Consider the following 18,678-nt stretch of genomic DNA (forward strand, 5'->3'; position numbering starts at 1 on the left):
GGCATCAAGGAGCGCTTGTAAAACTGAAGTCAATGGGAATCAGGGGGAAAACTCTTCAATGGCTGGAGTCATACCTAGCACAAAAGGAAGATGGTTGTGCTGGTTTGAGGTCAATCATCACAACCCAAGGTCATCGCTGCAGGAGTTCCTCAGGGCAGTGCCCTAGGCACAACCATCTTCAGCTGCTTCATCAATGACCTTCCCTCCAACATAAGGTCAGAAGTGAAGATGTTCGCTGGCACAGTGTTCAATGCCAGATAATGAAGCAGATAATGAAGCAGTCCATGCACACATGCAGCAAGACATGGACAACATTCAAACTTGAGCTGATAAGTGGCAAGTAACATTCGTGCCAGGCAATGACTATCGCCAACATGTGAGAGTCTAACTATCGTCTCTTGACATTCAACAGCATTACCATCGCCAAATCTCCCACCATCAAAATCCTGGGGGTCACCATTTACCAGAAACTTAACTGAACCAGCCACATAAATACTGTGGTAAAAAGAGCAGGTCAGAGGCTGGGTATTCTGTGGTGGGTGTCTCAACTCCCAACTCCCCAAAGCCTTTCCACCATCGACAAGGCACAAGTTAGGATTGTGATGGAATACTCTCCACTTGACTAGATGAGTGCAGCTCCAATAACACTCAAGAAGCTCAACACCATCCAGGACAAAGCAGCCCGCTTGATTAGCACCCAATCCATTATCTTAAACATTCACTCCCTCTACCAGCAGTGTACCTTGGCTGCAGTGTGTACCATCTACAATATGCACTGCAGCAACTCACCAAGGCTTCTTCGGCAGCACCTCCCAACCCGCGACCTCTACCACCTCGAAGGACAAGGGCAGTAGGCGCATGGAACATCACCATCTGCAAGTTCCCCTCCAAGTCACACACCATCCTGACTTGGAAGTCTATCGCCGTTCCTTTATCGTTGCTGGATCAAAATCCTGGAACTCCCTCCCTAATTGCACTGCAGGATTACCTTTGCCACACAGACTGCATTGGTTCAAGACGGCGGCTCACCACCACCTTTTCAAGGGCAATTAGGGATGGGCAATAAACTGGCCTTGCCAGAGATACCCACATCCCATGAACGAATTAAAGAAAATAAAGGCACAATGCAGATCTATTCCAAACAGAAACCCCAGATGTACTAAACTACATTCCAATTCCGCATGTAGAATTCCCGATCCAGATACAAGCACAAAATGTTCCCTGATTATAGATTGTCATTGCTCAACACAAGGTAAGTCAGCTCAGCAATCAACTTTTGTACATATTGCACGAACGTCTCAGTTTAGACGTAGTCACCTGTGAACCATTTAAGATAACAGTAGGTACAAGTAATATTATAAATAGCTCTTCACTAAGAAAATAAATTTAAAGTCTATGGCCCAAATATATTTCTTGACAAAACTAGCTATGGTTATTGGGATTCCATTTAGCAATGTTTACTGTGTAACTGCAGTACCAGAGACTATTTCATGTCCAATATTAAGAGCGAACAATCAAATTTATATACCAGATTTCACATCCTCAGGAAGAACTAAAGCATTTCACAACCATGAATTACTTTTGAAGCATAGTTATGGTTAATAAGTAGATAAACTCTATATTTACAGCTAAACTTGTAGTGTAACTACATAGTTGAACAAGAACAACAAATGTTTCTCCCCCAGAAACTTGAGGTATTTTTTCTTTAATCCAGGGATACCAAGGCCCAACTACTGTCCCTGCTAACAGTTCAGGAATCCAATGGTCTATATGGCTTACTGCTACATTAGGTGTGCTTTTACCCAATGGACCAATAGGCAGAACATGTCTTTACACAAATATGTACAGTCCAGCCTCCAGAGAATAAGATGAATATGTTACAAATAGTATGGCATTTATTTAGGATCAGCAGAAATTTCCAAAGCAGAGACAATGGCATGCACTACTAATCAGTTAGCTATTACAATAATAGCAACATCTCATTGATTAGGAGTCACAACTATACAGGCACTGTTTCTTAAATACACTACCATTAAACAGAAGAAACCTCTTTCTCCTATTTATTAAGTAACCAATCTCAATGCCAACAATAAAGGAAAAGTTTCAGTATTCTAAGGCGGTTATTTTGGGTAAGGTGAACAGAACTAATAAGACATTTTCATAAGTTTCCAAGAAATACAGTGCTAGGCTCTAGGCACTGTAAAAGGAAAAAGAAATCAACAATTACACATAACTGAAAGCAGGACCCAAGTGGGTGTGACTTGGGGCAGGCAGTATGCCCAAGTGACATCAGCAGCATGAGGCCTCATTATCATACGATTGGTGGGCTGACCAGTCAATTGAGTCAGTGGCCGGACACACACCCACCTAAACTTTTGTGCAAGTTCCGACAGGACTCCCGAGGCACCATATTTAAAGGGAGACTGTACCTCTTCAAAATGATTTATATTCACCACATTGAGCTCAGAGTTTGATTCTGTTGCATGTTGTAGGGCACTGCAATGAGAGGAAAGTTGCTTTCATGTTCTCAGACATCACCCTAGAGATGTTGTTAGCAGGTTAGGGCTTTCCCATAAAGTGGGAGGAGGATGCCCAATGAAGTCATTCAGAGAGCTGGAAGACATGTGCAAGATCAAGTGAGTTGTGAGTTCTTGTAGCATCACCTAAAGGATCTGGATATCAGTGTAGGAAGAGATTCAACAAGTTCACAGCTACTCCTTTCCCCCATCTCTTACGTTGCACGTAGTTACAGTCCCTTTCCTCCCTCCCCCAGCATGTAGAACACTTACCACCTCTGCATGACATACCTCACCACCAATCACAAGGGCCCACTATACCACTTCTCATTTTTATTCCTAACACACACCCACCTGCTGCTTACTACATTCACTGCTTCCACTAATGGCATGTTCTTCTCTTCTGGTGTCAATTGCAGAACAGGCAACACTTCTCATTACTTGTTCCTCAATTCCCATTGGTCACTTAGTTCCCAATCAACAACCCCTCATTATCCTAGCAGCCTGCTTCTTCTCCCACTCAGCTAATGTACTACATGTGATCACATACAAGCTGCACATTAATGGAATGAAACTGCTTCTTGTTTACAAAAGCTTCAGACTGGTCTTGTGGTGGCTTGATGGCAACATGAGCGCAGACTGTACTCCGAGAAGTCCAGCCGTTGCTGCAAAACCCAAGACTCTCATGTTGACTATTCTCATCCATAAGAATAGCAATGAACTTATTTACCCTGGAAAACAGTGCATTGGTGGCCTTCCTCGTGCACTTGTGGACTGCAGCCTGGAAGATACACATGATGTCTCCGTAGCAGCCTGAAAGGATCCCAAGGCAAAGATGTTCAGAGCTGTGGTCTCTGTTACAGTCACTGATATGGCATGGGCCTTAGACCAACACACAGTAGGTCTGCTTGAAAGAGGCTTGGAGAAGCGCAGCCTCCTTGTGCACTGCTCCTCAGTGTTGGCTAAGTAACGACATCTTTGGGCTACTCTTCTCAGCTGCTGTCTTCTCATCCGCCCACCTGTTAGTGGCGTTGCTACACTTCTACCTCCTCCACCCAGTACAATGCAGAAAGAATCATGCCCATAATAAGCTTCAACTGATTATTCAGGATGAGCAAAAAACATAAGAACATAAGAAATAGAAGCAAAAGTAGACCATACGGCCCCTCGAGCCTGCTCCTCCATTTAATACGATCATGGCTGATACGATCATGGACTCGGGTCCAGTTCCCTACCTGCTCCCCATAACCCCTTATTCCCTTATTGGTTAAGAAGCTGTCTATCTCTGTCTTAAATATATTCAATATCCCAGCTTCCACAGCTCTGTGAGGCAGCGAATTCCACAAATGTACAACTCTCAGAGATAAAATTCCTCCTCATCTCAGTTTTAAATGGGTGGCCCCTTATTCTAAGATCATGCCCTCTAGTTCTAGTCTCCCCATCAGTGGAAACATCTTCTCTGCATCCATCTTGTAAAGCCCCCTCATAATCTTATATGTTTCGATAAGATCACCTCTCATTCTTCTGAATGAGTAGAGGCCCAACCTACACAACCTTTCCTCATTAGTCAACCCCCTCATCTCCAGAATCAACCTGGTGAACCTTCTCTGAACTGCCTCCAAAGCAAGTATATCCTTTCATAAATATGGAAACCAAAACTGTATGCAGTATTCCAGGTGTGGCCTCACCAATACTCTGTATAACTGTAGCAAGACTTCCCTCCGTTTATACTCCATCCCCTTTGCAATAAAGGCCAAGATACCATTGACCTTCCTGATCACTTGCTGTACCTGCATACTAACCTTTTGTGTTTCATGCACAAGTGCCCCCAGGTCCCGCTGTACTGCAGCACTTTGCAATTTTGCTCCATTTAAATAATAACTTGCTCTTTGATTCTTTCTGCCCAAGTGCATGACCTCATACTTTTCAACATTATACTCCATCTGCTAAATTTTTGCCCACTCACTTAGCCTGTCTATGTCCTTTTGCAGATTTTGTGTGTCCTCCTCACACATTGCTTTTCCTCCCATCTTTGTATCATCAGCAAACTTGGCTACGTTACACTCGGTCCCTTCTTCCAAGTCGTTAATATAGATTGTAAATAGTTGAGGTCCCAGCACTGATCCCTGCGACATCCCACTAGTTACTGGTTGCCAACCCGAGAATGAACCATTTATCCTGATTCTCTGTTTTCTGTTAGTTAGCCAATCTTCTAGCCATACTAATATATTACCCCCAACCCAGTGAACTTTTATCCTGTGCAGTAACCTTTTATGTGGCACCTTGTCAAATGCCTTCTGGAAGTCCAAATACACCACATCCACTGGTTCCCCTTCATCCACCCTGTTCGTTACATCCTCAAAGAATTCCAGCAAATTTGACAAACATGATTTCCCCTTCATAAATCCATGCCGACTCTGCCTGACTGAATTTTGCTTTTCCAAATGTCCTGCTACAGCTTCTTTAATAATGAACTCCAACATTTTCCCAACCACAGATGTTAGTCTAACTGGTCTATAGTTTCCTGCTTTTTGTCTGCCTCCTTTTTTAAAATAGGGGCGTTACATTTGCAGTTTTCCAATCTGCTGGGATCTCCCCAGAATCCAGGGAATTTTGGTATATTACAATCAATGCATCCACTATCCCTGCCGTTACTTCTCTTAAGACCCGAGGATGCAAGCCATTAAGGTCTAGGGGATTTATCTGCCTGTAGTCCCATTATCTTACTGAGTACCACCTCCTTAGTGATTGTGATTGTGTTAAGTTCCTCCCCCCCTTTTGCTCCTTGACTATCCACTGTTGGGATAGTGTTTGTGTCCTCTACCATAAAGACTGATACAAAATATTTGTTCAGAGTTTCTGCCATCTCCAGGTTCGCCAGATCAGAAACAAGGAATAACCAATGTCTGAAATCACTACAATTTCAAAAAGCTCACGAGCACACAAATGCCAATGCGTACCTGCAGCTGAATACCTCTTAAATATTGCATCCTGCTGTCTGTGGAACCGATTCAACGAGGTTTTACTTTGTGGGATGGTTGATGGGCAGGACTTCTATTTTTTAATGCCAATATTCTGTGGGGTCTTCATTACATCATATGACACTTAGTTGCAGTCCATTCATAAGACTTCTGGCATGGACTATGGCCAACTAGAAAGTTTGTATGAACAAAATGGCAACAGGGGCAAAGTAAGTGGCAACGGGATGGTAAATACATTTGCGTGATGTTTACCACTCTCACATCCAGTTTTTGCCTGATGGGGAAGTTAAAGTTCAACTCAATGGGCCCAAGTTTCCACAGGATAAAAAACGGGCGCCCCTCCGAGCTGGGCGCCCGTTTTTTGCGCCTGAAACGGCGCCAGAAAAAAATGCGCTATTCTCGAGCGCTTTGCAGCTCCTTGTCTGTTTGGCGCGGCGCCCAGGGGGGCGGAGCCTACACTCGCGCCGATTTTGTAAGTGGGAGGGGGCGGGTACTATTTAAATTAGTTTTTTTCCTGCCGGCAACGCTGCGCGTGCGCATTGAAGCGTTCGCGCATGCTCAGTGTGAAAAAAACATTGGCGCTCGGCCATTTTTGTAGTTCTTTGTAGCTGTTTAATTTTTGAACATTATTTAATAAAATCACATTGCCATCAGCACATCAGCACCGAGGCTTCCCTTCTCACTGTCTCCTTCCCCTCCCTCCCCTCCGCAGGAACAAACCGCTTTCTCCTCCCCCCACTCCCGCTCAGCGGCAACGAACGGCTGCAGCATTCTCCCTGGCTGAAGCACTTTCACACAGGTAGGAAGATGGTTTATTTAATCTTTTCTTTGCTTATAAATGTTTATTCAGGTTGGATTTATTTGTATAATATTTGTAGAAGTATAAATAAGGATTTATTGTCGAATTTAATGACTTCCCTCCCCCCCCACCTCGTTCTGGATGCCTAATTTGTAACCTGCGCCTGATTTTTTAATGTGTAGAACAGGTTTTTTCAGTTCTACAAAAATCTTCACTTGCTCCATTCTACTTTAGTTTGGAGTACGTTTTCACTGTGGAAACTTTCAAATCAGGCGTCAGTGGCCGGACACGCCCCCTTTTGAAGAAAAAATTCTGTTCCAAAGTAGAACTGTTCTACCTGACTAGAACTGCAGAAAAAATGTGGAGAATTGCGATTTCTAAGATAGTCCGTTCTCCACCAGTTGCTCTTAAAAATCAGGCGCAAATCATGTGGAAACTTGGGCCCTAGATATTTTAATAGTGGCGTCAGACGTGGCTCAGTTAGTAGCAGTCTCGCCTCGAGTCAGAAGGTTGTGAATGCGAATCCCACTCCAGGGACTGGAGCACAAAATCCAGGCCGACACTCCCACTGCAGTACAGAGGGAATGCTGCAGTATCGGAGGTTCCGTCTTTCAGGTGCGATGTTAAGGTGGACGTAAAAGATGGTGTGGCACTATTCGAAGAGCAGGGGAATTCTCCTCAGTGTCCTGGCCAATACTGATCTCTATACCAAAGTCTTAAAAAAAAAAATGATCTGGTCATTATCACATTGCTGTTTGTGGGAGCTTGCTGTGCGTAAATTGGTTGCTGCCCATCTCACGTTACAACAGTGATTACACTTCACAAAGTACTTAATAGGCTACAAAGTGCTTTGGAACATCTCAAGGTCGTGAAAGGCGCTATATAAATGCAAGTTATTTTCTTTTAAAAAGATAAAAGGGTAGAACATGCAATGGGAGGAAAATAAATGAGTAAAAAGAAATCTTTCTGTAACTTATTAAAATGTTAAATATGTGCATACTTCCCGTTTGCATAACTTGACTTCCTGTTAGGACAGTTTTATCACACTGTCAGTTTCCTTTTCCATTATAAATTCCTGTGTCTATATTTATAATGGGCTTTGCCTAATGCACCTGATTTTGAGATATTAATCCTTTTCATCCTAATTTCTAGACATTCAGCCAAGGTATCACCCATCAGGGCCATCCAGTGGGATCAACCGGACTGCCTTGTGCAAATGAGTTGATCTTACAAGTTGATTCTGGGTTATTATCCTGTGCACAATAACCCAGAATCAGGGAACGTACTTCATGTCTCGGTGGGATTTGTGGCAAACAAGCAGTCCTTAAAGGGTTGCTGCTTGCATTTAATGGAGGCCTGGAAAAAAGGATTCAAGTTACACAAGAATGCAGAATAGTCAGGAGAAGTCTCCATTTGGAGAATTGCTTTGGAGGGGTATTGCTCCAGGAGATACAGCAAAAAAGGGGTTATCTTGGTCACAGATGAGGGTCACTCTCCTATAAGGAGCAGCATTTATGTCTGGGTAGAAACTGCTGAGCAATTGAATGCACTCTCCCAAGATCCATTGTTGAGAGTGAAAATACACACTCAGGAAAATTGTCACATAATATCCAGAATATGCCTAGTCTAAGTAATGTCACATGATGCATGCCACAAACAGTTTTCTCTGAGCTGATGCACCTTACAAAGCAATCAAGCAACAGTTCGGCTCATTATGCACATGCATATCCAATGTCCGTTTTAGTGCAGAGCATACTTTATTGATGTCACTAAAATATGGGTTTGACTTTTTCCAACTGTGAACTGAGAGTTCACTTCCTCCTCCCAATAGTGAAGCATACATCAGAAGCACAGTTAAGTGGAGAAGATACACATCATAATCTATCACAAGGGGAAACACTAAGGCAAGAACTAGACTCAACTGACTTAAAACAAGATGGCTTCGAATTATCCTAATTATTTCTAACCCATTTTCCTCAGTGAAAGCATTTACAGCTTTCCCTTTAACTAACCTGACTGCCCTTGCAGATTTTCTATTAAAAACTCCTCTTCCTCTCCCAGCCTGTGTCCCATCCACTGTCTTTTAATCTCTCTCTTCAATCACTGAGATCAAAGGTCATTCCAATATAACAGATGTGAGAAATACCGATGATTTGCTTAATGCTTAGTCTCTGGGGAAAACAATTTCCATTTAGCATATTAGCCAGTGTGAATGTATTTCTCTTAAAAAGGCCAACATTAAACATAACTCTTACTTTCAAATCATTTCTATGGATTCGTCAAAACAATCCTGGAACGTGTCAAAAAGGCATGCTCACTCCTAACAAGCAATCCGTTTAGTCTCCTTCCCATGCAAACAGAGCTAACATGGTAGACTGGTTAGGATTTTGGGGACAGAGGTCCATCTATAATGCTTCGCACTTTAAGGAAACTTGCTACAAGGAAAAAATGTAATGCTGTCTCATGCTGCTGGCTGTATTCCATGGGGAAAGTGATGAAAGAGTTGGCCCTGGCAAACAAAGCATCTGTTACCTGCTTCATGCACAGTGGATTGCGGATTGAGTAATTTGGCATATATCTTCTGAGGTGGCTTGAAATGATGCAGTTCAAGGCTGAGGTCACTTTATCAGCCACTTGCATAATTGTCCCTATTGTTGATCTTGTCAAAAAATCTGGTTCCTAAGTAAACTGCAGGTGACAAATGCAGATCTCAACAATGATAACAACTTGTAATTCTGTAGGTCCTTCAATGGAGAAAAATGTCCCATAATGCTGCACAAGGGTGTAATCAGAAATGAGAGATATTCAAGGATTGAAATTTGTTTCGGCCTGTTTTTGGGCCCAGACAGCCTGTGACTAACCACATGGGCGGAACTAGAAAGCAAAATTAGTCGGGGGGCCCTCTATCACAAAATAGGTGAGCGGCTATGCTTTGTTGACTGGCAGCTCGCCTAATCAGGGGCATAAATATCGGGCGTCCATGTTGCTATTTAAAGGTTGCCTGCACCTCTTAAGTGGGATGCACTATGGCAGGCCAAGGTGAAGTTACAAGGGCACTCTGCTATTTGGATGCAGCACTGGAGGTCTTGGTGGAGGAGGTCAGCAGGAGGGGGTCATCCTCTTCATACCTGGAAGATATTCCGCCAAGCTAATCAACAGCAGTGGATATAGGTGGCAGAGCGCATCAGCGCCAGGAGCATCATCACAAGGACATGGCTACCATGCAGGAAAAAGATCTTGTGGGTACAGCTTATATTAAAAGACTGATTCCTATATACCAGGACCTATTAAGTGCACTGGGCAGACTGCAAGCATGCCTGCACACAATGGCAAAGAGTATAGAGAAGCCCAGCTTTAGCTTGTATGGTGTTATCCAGCACAGCATTGAGACCATGCAGTCCCTCTTGGGAGAGAATGGTCAGCTCTAAAAGCACTGCAGGGGCTTTCCGAACAATGGAGTCTCGACTGACAGCTTCAAAGGGAGCTTAGACTGTTGTCATTTTAGCTCTGGGATCTAGCATTTCCTCGGTCTTTCATCAATCGGGGCTTCCAGAGCCTCTTTCACTGTTCTCACGCAGAGCAGAAAGTGTAGAGGCACTGCCCCATGACAGTGACATTGCCTCTATGGGACAGGCTCATGCTGTCCTCTCGCAAAATCATAACACAATGGCAGAGAGCATGAAGGAGCCCTGCTCTAGCTTGCATGGGGTCATCCACCGCAGCCTAGAGACCATGCAGTCAACCATGGAGCAGTGGTGCCTCTGTGAACACAGTAGTGAGGCCCACAATGATCGACCCTCTCGTAACAGCTCAGACAGCTTTTCTGGGGGCTCAGACAGCTGCCATCATTGCTCTGGAGTCCAGCATCTCCTCAGCCTTTCAATCCATGAAGGTAGGCATAGATAGGAATGTAGAGAGCATGAATAGGGGCTTCCAGAACATCACTACACTTTCACACTGTTCTCGTGTAGATCAGAGAACATAGAGGCACAGTCCCATCACAGTGGAATTGGTTCCAAGAGAGAGTTTATGCTGTCCTCAAAGAACATAAGAAATAGTTGCAGGAGTAGGCCATTTGACCCCTCGAGCCTGCTCTGCCATTCAATAAGATCTTCCATTTCAACGCCACTTTCCTGCACCATCCCCATATCCCTTGATTCCTTTAATATCCAAAAATCTATCGATCTCTGTCTTGAATATACTCAACAACTGAGCCTCCACAGTCCTCTGGGGTAGAGAATTCCAAAGATTCACCACCCTCAGTGAAAAAATTTCTCCTCATCTCAGTCCTAAATGGCTGACCCCTTATTCTGAGTGTGTGAGGTCAGGGGAAACAGGGGATCCTCCCTGCATCTACCCTGTCAAGCCCTGTAAGAATTTTGTATATTTCAATGAGATCACCTTTCATTCTTCTAAACTCTAGAGAATATAGGCCTAGTCTACTCAATCTCTCCTCATAGGACAATCCCCCCCACCCCCACCATCCCAGGAATGAGTCTGGTGAACCTTCGTTGCACTCCCTCTATGGCAAGTATATCCTTCCTTTGGTAAGACCAAAACTGTACACAATACTCCAGGTGTGGTCTCACCAGGGCCCTATATAATTGCATTAAGACGTCTTTACTCTTACTCAAATCCTCTTGTAATAAAGGCCAACATACCATTTGCTTTCCGAATTGTTTGCTGTACCTGCAGGTTAACTTTAAGGAATTCGTATGCAAGGACATCTAGGTCCCTCTGAACACCAACATTTCCCAATCTCTCACCATTTAAAAAATACTCTGTTTTTCTATTTTTCCTACCAAAGTGGAGAATTTCACATTTTTCCACATTATATTCCATTTGCCACAATATGCCCCGTTGAAGCTGCTCATTATTGTTTGGGCTTGCCCTCAGAGATATTACAAAAACACACGGGTAAAAGACATGAATACCCCCGTACCTAGGGAGGAACGGTAGCATAGTGGTTATGTTACTGGACTAATGATCTGGAGGCACGAGTTCAAATCCCATCATGGTAGCTGGGGGAATTTAATTTCCGTTAATTAAGTAAATCTGGAATATAAACAGTAATGGTGACTGTGAAACTACCCATCGTAAAAACACATCTGGCTCACTAATGTCCTTTAGGGAAGGAAATCTGCCATCCTTACCTGGTGTGGCCTATATGAGAATTCAGACCCACTCTTAACTGCCCTCTGAAATGGTTGTTCATCACCAGCTTCTGAAGCATAATTCGGGATGCTCAATAAATGCGAGTGATGCCCGCATCCAATGAACGAATAAAATTAAAAGTTCAGCTCACAAGGAGGGTACTATTGTTACACATATGGCTTATGTTATTATATAACAATACCCTTAAAACGGAAAATTCTCTGTGACTATAACCTAAACATAGAAAATAGGTGTAGGAGCAGGCCATTCAGCCCTTCTAGCCTGCACCGCCATTCAATGAGTTCATGGCTGAACATGAAACTTCAGTACCCCATTCCTGCTTTCTCGCAATAGAAACTTGTAACAGGGACATTGAGCTAATTAAAACCTCCAGTTATGTTTTGTCCTTTAATAGACTTGGTATTCTATCCATGCAGAGGACATGCTGAAACATTTAATCTAACTAATTAACAGATTTTTTTTTTAAATTGTGCTTCTCTGCATATACAGTAGTTAAAATAATTGGTTTCAGTCACAAATCAAAATCAGCTCACAATCCACAAAGTGTTGCTTTAAAATAATGCAAATTTTCCAATAGAAGAGCCTCTCATTTCATGCATCAATTGAATCTGGCCATACAAGATATATCTCCTTTATTTTGAAGAACATGTTCCTGTTGCAGAATATCCAAAATGAGAGGCCTCTTTAAAATAGCACAATCCCAAATGCTGGAACCTGCACAGCTCCTGGTGTGCTACAGATTCCTACAGACCAAAAAAGTACTAGGTGTAATCGCCAGTCTGTGCAGCCACAGCACTATGGGCCCAAGTTTCCACATGATTTGCGCCTGATTTTTAGGAGCAACTGGTGGAGAACGGACTATCTTAGAAATCGCAATTCTCCACATTTTTTTTTATGCAGTTCTAGTCAGGTAGAACAGTTCTACTTTGGAACAGAATTTTTTCTTCAAAAGGGGGCGTGTCCGGCCACTGACGCCTGATTTGAAAGTTTCCACAGTGAAAACGTACTCCAAACGAAAGTAGAATGGAGCAAGTGAAGATTTTTGTAGAACTGAAAAAACCTGTTCTACACATTAAAAAATCAGGCGCAGGTTACAAATTAGGCATCCAGAACGAGGTGGGGGGGGAGGGAAGTCATTAAATTCTATAATAAATCCTTATTTATACTTATACAAATATTATACAAATAAATCCAACCTGAATAAACATTTATAAGCAAAGAAAAGATTAAATAAACCATCTACCTACCTGTGTGAAAGTGCTTCAGGCAGGCCTTTCGGGACCGAAGGCTGAACGGGCCGGCCCGAGACTTCGGGCAGGGCCCGTCCCCAGCACCAGATTTACAGGTAGGTGGCGTTGGGTTGGGTCGGGTCGGGGAGGGGAGGTTCAGTTCGGGTCGGGGGGGGGGGGGAAGAGAGAGAGGGGGGGGGAGAGAGAGAGAGGGGGGGGAGAGAGAGAGAGAGGGGGGGGAGAGAGAGAGAGGGGGGGGAGAGAGAGAGGGGGGGAGAGAGAGAGAGGGGGGGAGAGAGAGAGAGGGGGGGGAGAGAGAGAGGGGGGGAGAGAGAGAGAGGGGGGAGGAGAGAGAGGGGGGGGGGAGAGAGAGGGAGGGAGGGAGGGGGCTGCGGAGAGAGAGAGAGAGAGAGAGAGAGAGAGGGAGGGGGGGGCGGAGGGAGAGAGAGAGAGAGAGAGGGAGGGGGGGGGGGGGAGGTCAGGTCGGATCCAGTCCGGGAGCGGGTGTCGGGTCGGGTCCAGTGGGGGGGGGGGGGGGGGGGGGGAGAATCGGGTCGGGGGGCGGGAGCGCGGGTCGGGTCGTGTCAGTCGGGGGGGAGGGGGGGTGCGGGTGTCGGGTCTGGTCTGGTCCGGAGGCAGGGGTGGAGCGGGTGTCGGGTCTGGTCCGGAGGCAGGGGGGGGGGCGGCGGGGGAGCGAGTGTCGGGTCGGGTCTGGTCCGGAGGCAGGCGGGGGGGGGGGGGGGAGCGGGTGTCTGGTCTGGTCGGGGGGGGGGAGCAGGAGCTGGCCGTGGGAGGAGCCTTATTCACGTAGCCCCAGTGAGGCCATTGGGCCAGGGCTAGGGGCTGCGTGCTTCGGGCCCCTCCCACACAGTTCGGCGCCTGGAGCTACTGCACTTGCGTGCCCACTGTAGCGCGCATGTGCAGAGGTCCCGGCACTGCTTTCAGCGCAGGGACCTGGCTCCGCCCCCCCACAGCTCGTGCTGCGCTGCGCCGAGGGCCAGAGGACCTGTAAGTCGGTGGAGACTACCGAGGATTTTTTTAGGCGCCGGTTTAGGCGCGAAAAACGGGCGCCCAGGTCGGGACTGCACCGTTCTAGGAGCGTGTGGAAACTTGGGCCCAAAAAGTGGCCTCTGTAACCCATGGGTCAGGTAAAGGGGGGGGGTGGAGGGGGGAGAGGAAGAGCTTGGAATCTCTGTTCCTAATTGCTATGTAATGACACCTGCAGATTTATGTTTTCATGAACCTATCACAAATATTTCCCAGAGTATTCGGTATTAGGCCGTCCCTCGTGTAGAGGATAACCCACTTCCACACCAAAAAAAGATGAGTTCACAGGTGTTTCAATGAGGGACCAGACATTCCAAGTCCCGAGCTACATCTTGAAGGGTGGAAGATGCCTGTGCGTGAATTCTTTTAACGTGGAGTGGCCATTGCACACCAGTCACCACATGGGCTTGACAGAGCAAGGCCTTGGTCCAGTGGCAAGGATTAACCAAGATGATTGGAGACCAAGCTCTGTTGCGCCATCCCTGGGCCCCAACCCCGCTGTTGTTTTTTGCTGTACCACTCCTGGGCCACGACCCCATTGCTCCTCGACTCCACGTTTCCTGGGCCCCGAACTCATCGTTACTCTGCTGCTCACCGCCTCTCCTCCTGCACTTGGGTCCCGACCCCGTCGATGGTCCTGCCCACGCTCCAATCTGGATTATGGTGACGTCAATCGAGTCGCCCTCCTCAAAGCTGTCGCACTTCTAGACTAACTCACGCTGCTCCCTGCAGCGGTTAGCTCCTCCTTACATCCCCGACCTGCGCGATGGTGTTCCCTCGCAGGTCAGGGGTGCGCCGCGCTGGGTCTGGCTCCTGCTTACATCCCTGACCTGCGCGATGGTGTTCCCTCGCAGGTCAGGGGGGTGCCGCGTTGGGTCTGGCTCCTGCTTACATCCCTGACCTGCGCGATGGTGTTCCCTCGCAGGTCAGGGGAGCGCCGCGCTGGGTCTGGCTCCTGCTTACATCCCCGACCTGCGCGATGGTGTTCCCTCGCAGGTCAGGGGTGCGCCGCGCTGGGTCTGGCTCCTGCTTACATCCCTGACCTGCGCGATGGTGTTCCCTCGCAGGTCAGGGGGGTGCCGCGCTGGGTCTGGCTCCTGCTTACATCCCTGACCTGCGCGATGGTGTTCCCTCGCAGGTCAGGGGGGTGCCGCGCTGGGTCTGGCTCCTGCTTACAAATCCCAGAGTATGGTCACATTGAAACTAACAATTTGGAGCAAAGCTGTTTGATACATCACAGAGGCAACAGAAGTATCATTAAAGATACTTCACACCCAAAATACATTCCCATAAACCTTATACCACAAGCTGAGCTCCTGTGGCATTGCATACGGGGTATCAAGATAAAGCATAGTTTTTAGGTAAAGCAAGGTTAGAGGATAGTAATAAATGGATCAGACCATGCAAGTGTAACAACTTGTATTTTCATGTATTTAAGTGTAATTCAGTTGTCATTTTAAGTCATACACTCTCGGTCTTTACTAGTCTTTTTCTTATTATAAATTCCTACATCTAGTTATAATTAAAACTGCCCATGCAAACTTGGCATGCTGTACTTACACTCTCAGGCCAGTGGAGGTGGGGGGGTGCTGTAGTACCAGCATTGAGGAGAGGATGTAATTACATTGTGCCAAGTTCGCTTTGGCCAGATTCTGCACGGTGGTAACAACTTATATTTATATAGCGTCTTTAATGTAATAAAACATTCCAAGGTACTTCACAGGAGTGTTACCAACAAAAAAAATGTTTCAACACCAAGCCATATAAGGAGATGTTAGGGCAGATGACGAAAAGCTTGGTCGAAAAGGTAGGTTTTAAGGAGTGTCTTAAAGGAGGAAAGAGAAAAGTGGAGAGGCGGAGAGATTTAGGAAGGGAATTCCAGAGCTCTATCAGCACTCATCGTAAAAACGAAGCAAGTCAAACAGCAACTTCTGGCATCCACACATGTGCATTTAAATGCAGAAATCCAGAAGTTACTGTCAGAGATACCCTGCTCCTCCACAGAGTGTGCTGTAACAGTCCTTGCTGATAGACTCAGCACTGAAATCAATGCAATGCGTGAACTTGGGGTACTTGCCATTAGTTTTCCAGGCAGCTGAAAAAGTTAGGGCTGGTTCATTCAGGGAGTAAATAAATTTAACGGTGTGATAATCGATAATTACTGCGAAACAACTGCTCTGGTTCCAAAAATGTTACTTTTATAAGCGTGGAGTTATCTTCCTTCAGAAGTTAATCAATGTTGGAGATTTAAATTTTTTTTACATTTTCTGTCTGTCTCTTACCTCTCTTAATCCCATCTGTCTACCCCAATCTTTTTTTTTTCTTTCTGCACATGATTTAATTTTAATTTATACTTCCTGCTTTAGACTCTGTGTGCCATGAGGATTCATCAATCCGATTAGTTGGAGAACCTCGCTCTTTTCTTGCCCTGCTCAGATGCCATAGATCCCCTGTAGAGGGGGCTGTGTTGGATCAGACGCCGGATTAGAGCAAGTCTCCGGTCGAAAAGCCCGAGAAAACTTTGTGGGCAGCTGTCAGCATAATGAACGGCGAGCACTGTTCCTTCACCGCTGACCGCAAAATCCAGGCCAATATAAATCTGGACACTGGAATTTATAATGGGAAAAGATGCCAGGAAGCACATAAATGCAAAATGTTTCATACATTATTGGATTATATTTTTTTAAATACTTCCTGTGCCAATAGAAGTTTATTGATTTTGAAAAATGAGAGACTAAAAAATGGCAAATTTTCTACAGTAAGCTTCAGTTGCAAAATAGCAGATTTGATTAAAGTTTGATTTGCGTTACAATAGGCCTTATTCAAAACCATTTTGAAAAATCCATGAGAGCTCTGAATAATACCTTCAACACATTTTCCCTCTAAACCAACATAAATTTTAATTGATTACCAGCCATTCTACTATTTATTTACACAATTATACGGTAACAACCTTAAATGTGGTGCAAAACTACATGTTAAAAATGTTTAGTTTAGTTTGACAATTTAAACTATAGTTTTTGATATGGCACTGTTACGTGGTCTTACACTCACTAATGAAAGCAAAACCATCATGTGCATAAAACCAAATTGTACAGGGTACACTATATATAATCATTTTTAAAAAGCTCACTGTCAACTTATGACATAGTATTATAAAACAAGAAAGAGTAAAGGTACAAAAAATATATATCGAAATCCATTGGACTACATTCCACAAATGAAATGTTTTTACTACTGTATCCAAAGTAACAACCCTTCGCAGAAATGTGGCCACAGTTCCCAAGAGGATTTAATATGGTTATTATTCCACAGTCATATTTTAATATGCTGGCACCCTATAAATTACTAAGCAATGGAAGAAATTTTAATCTGTATTATATTACTATTATGTTACTAAACAGATGGAAATGCATTTTCTAATAATGGGTGTTAGCTATGGAACTATCCCTCGGTACACTTTTATCAAACCAGTTGTAGCTATCTTGTTGCAGTAAAAGAAGAAGTCTTATACTGTATCTGTTCAGGTGCGATAACCAGCTTGTATTGTGCAGTTGGTGTTCCATTATAAAAGCAGGCAAAAGTTCAGTGGCAGTAAATCCCTCTCCATTTGATATACGCAATGTTTGATAGCTTTTAGAGATTCCAGGTTATTGGCAATGACAGATGAAGGTACTGAATGAAATATATTGCACATCTACTCAAGCCTGTTATTTGTCTGACATTAATGCAGAATCTTAATGATGCACGTGAAAGCTTTTTGCTGCACCTTCGACTATGCGCACAAATAGTCATACATATTGATGGTGGACAACAGACACACTGCAAATCACATTCACACATTTTCCTCAGTCATTCCAAAAGATGACAGATCAAATTCAATTCTTCCCTTGTTTCTTAGCATCCAGAACTGAACACAGTATTCAAGCAACCACTACCAACCATAACAATGGCAGCTGACTTTGTCAAATGTCCACGTGCTTTAACTTTACCGTGTGTTTCCTGTTGTTCAGGTTCGCGGTGATGAAAATCAAACGTGAATTGAAACCCAGTTTTGACAAAGGGTCTAAACCCAAAAGTTAACTTGGCATTTTCTTTTATTAGATATTGACAGACTTGCTGTATATTTCCAACATTTTCTTTGTTTGTTTTAGAACCCGCGTCGCAAGAATACTACCATCAGCAAGGTTTGCTCAAAGTGTGACGTGTCGACCCTTGGCTTGATTATGCTACGGAATGTTGTACGATTAAGGCTTAAGCACAACACTTCAGAATACTGAGGCTTTACATTGATATGTTAAAGCAAAATCCAATACAATCTAACTTCTGGGGCCTGTGACCACACCAAAGGTTTGATCTATTTTGATGCAAAGTATGGAGAATCCACTGTATAGCATCAGCCATCATAAACCTTCCACTTTACACCATACGGGGCTAGATTTTCGGCGAAAACAGTAGTTTTAGGCCAAAATTACCATTTTCGCTGTGCTACGGTTTTTAGGCCTAACTTTTGGCCTTTACGTCATCAGTAATGTTGGCGTTGCATGATGATTCACGGTGCAAATCGCGAGTTTCGGCAACTTTAGTCTGGGGCCATTAGCATTGAGCGAGGCCTTGGGAGGGGAGGAAAAAAACTGCAAAAAACATTCACAAAACCCTTATCTTCTAAATCGCTAAAAAATAATTTAAAAATAAAAACTTTAACTTACATTTTTTTGCAAGTTTTCATACTTACCGTTGCTGGCAGGGCTGTATTCTGGGCATGGCGTAAGAGTCGGGAGTGCGCCAAAAGTATGACGCAAATGCAATCTGCATCGTTGCACGTCAGCACACCTCTCCCCGACAGTACGTGGAAGCGCCGCTGCAAACAGGTACCCGAGGATCCCACCGACCGTGTTTTAACGGGGAACAAAGAAATGGCGGACCAATTG

At 44.6% G+C, this 18,678-nt stretch overlaps 1 protein-coding gene across 10 annotated transcripts in view; it reads right to left on the reverse strand.

Moving 5' to 3' along the window:
• The window catches only part of stk33 (serine/threonine kinase 33), a 220,948-nt gene that overhangs the window by 143,794 nt on the left and 58,476 nt on the right, over positions 1–18,678 (reverse strand). The window lies entirely within an intron of this gene.

The sequence above is a fragment of the Pristiophorus japonicus genome, chromosome 14, assembly GCF_044704955.1.
Source record: "Pristiophorus japonicus isolate sPriJap1 chromosome 14, sPriJap1.hap1, whole genome shotgun sequence".
In the NCBI taxonomy this organism is placed as follows: Eukaryota; Metazoa; Chordata; class Chondrichthyes; family Pristiophoridae; genus Pristiophorus; species Pristiophorus japonicus.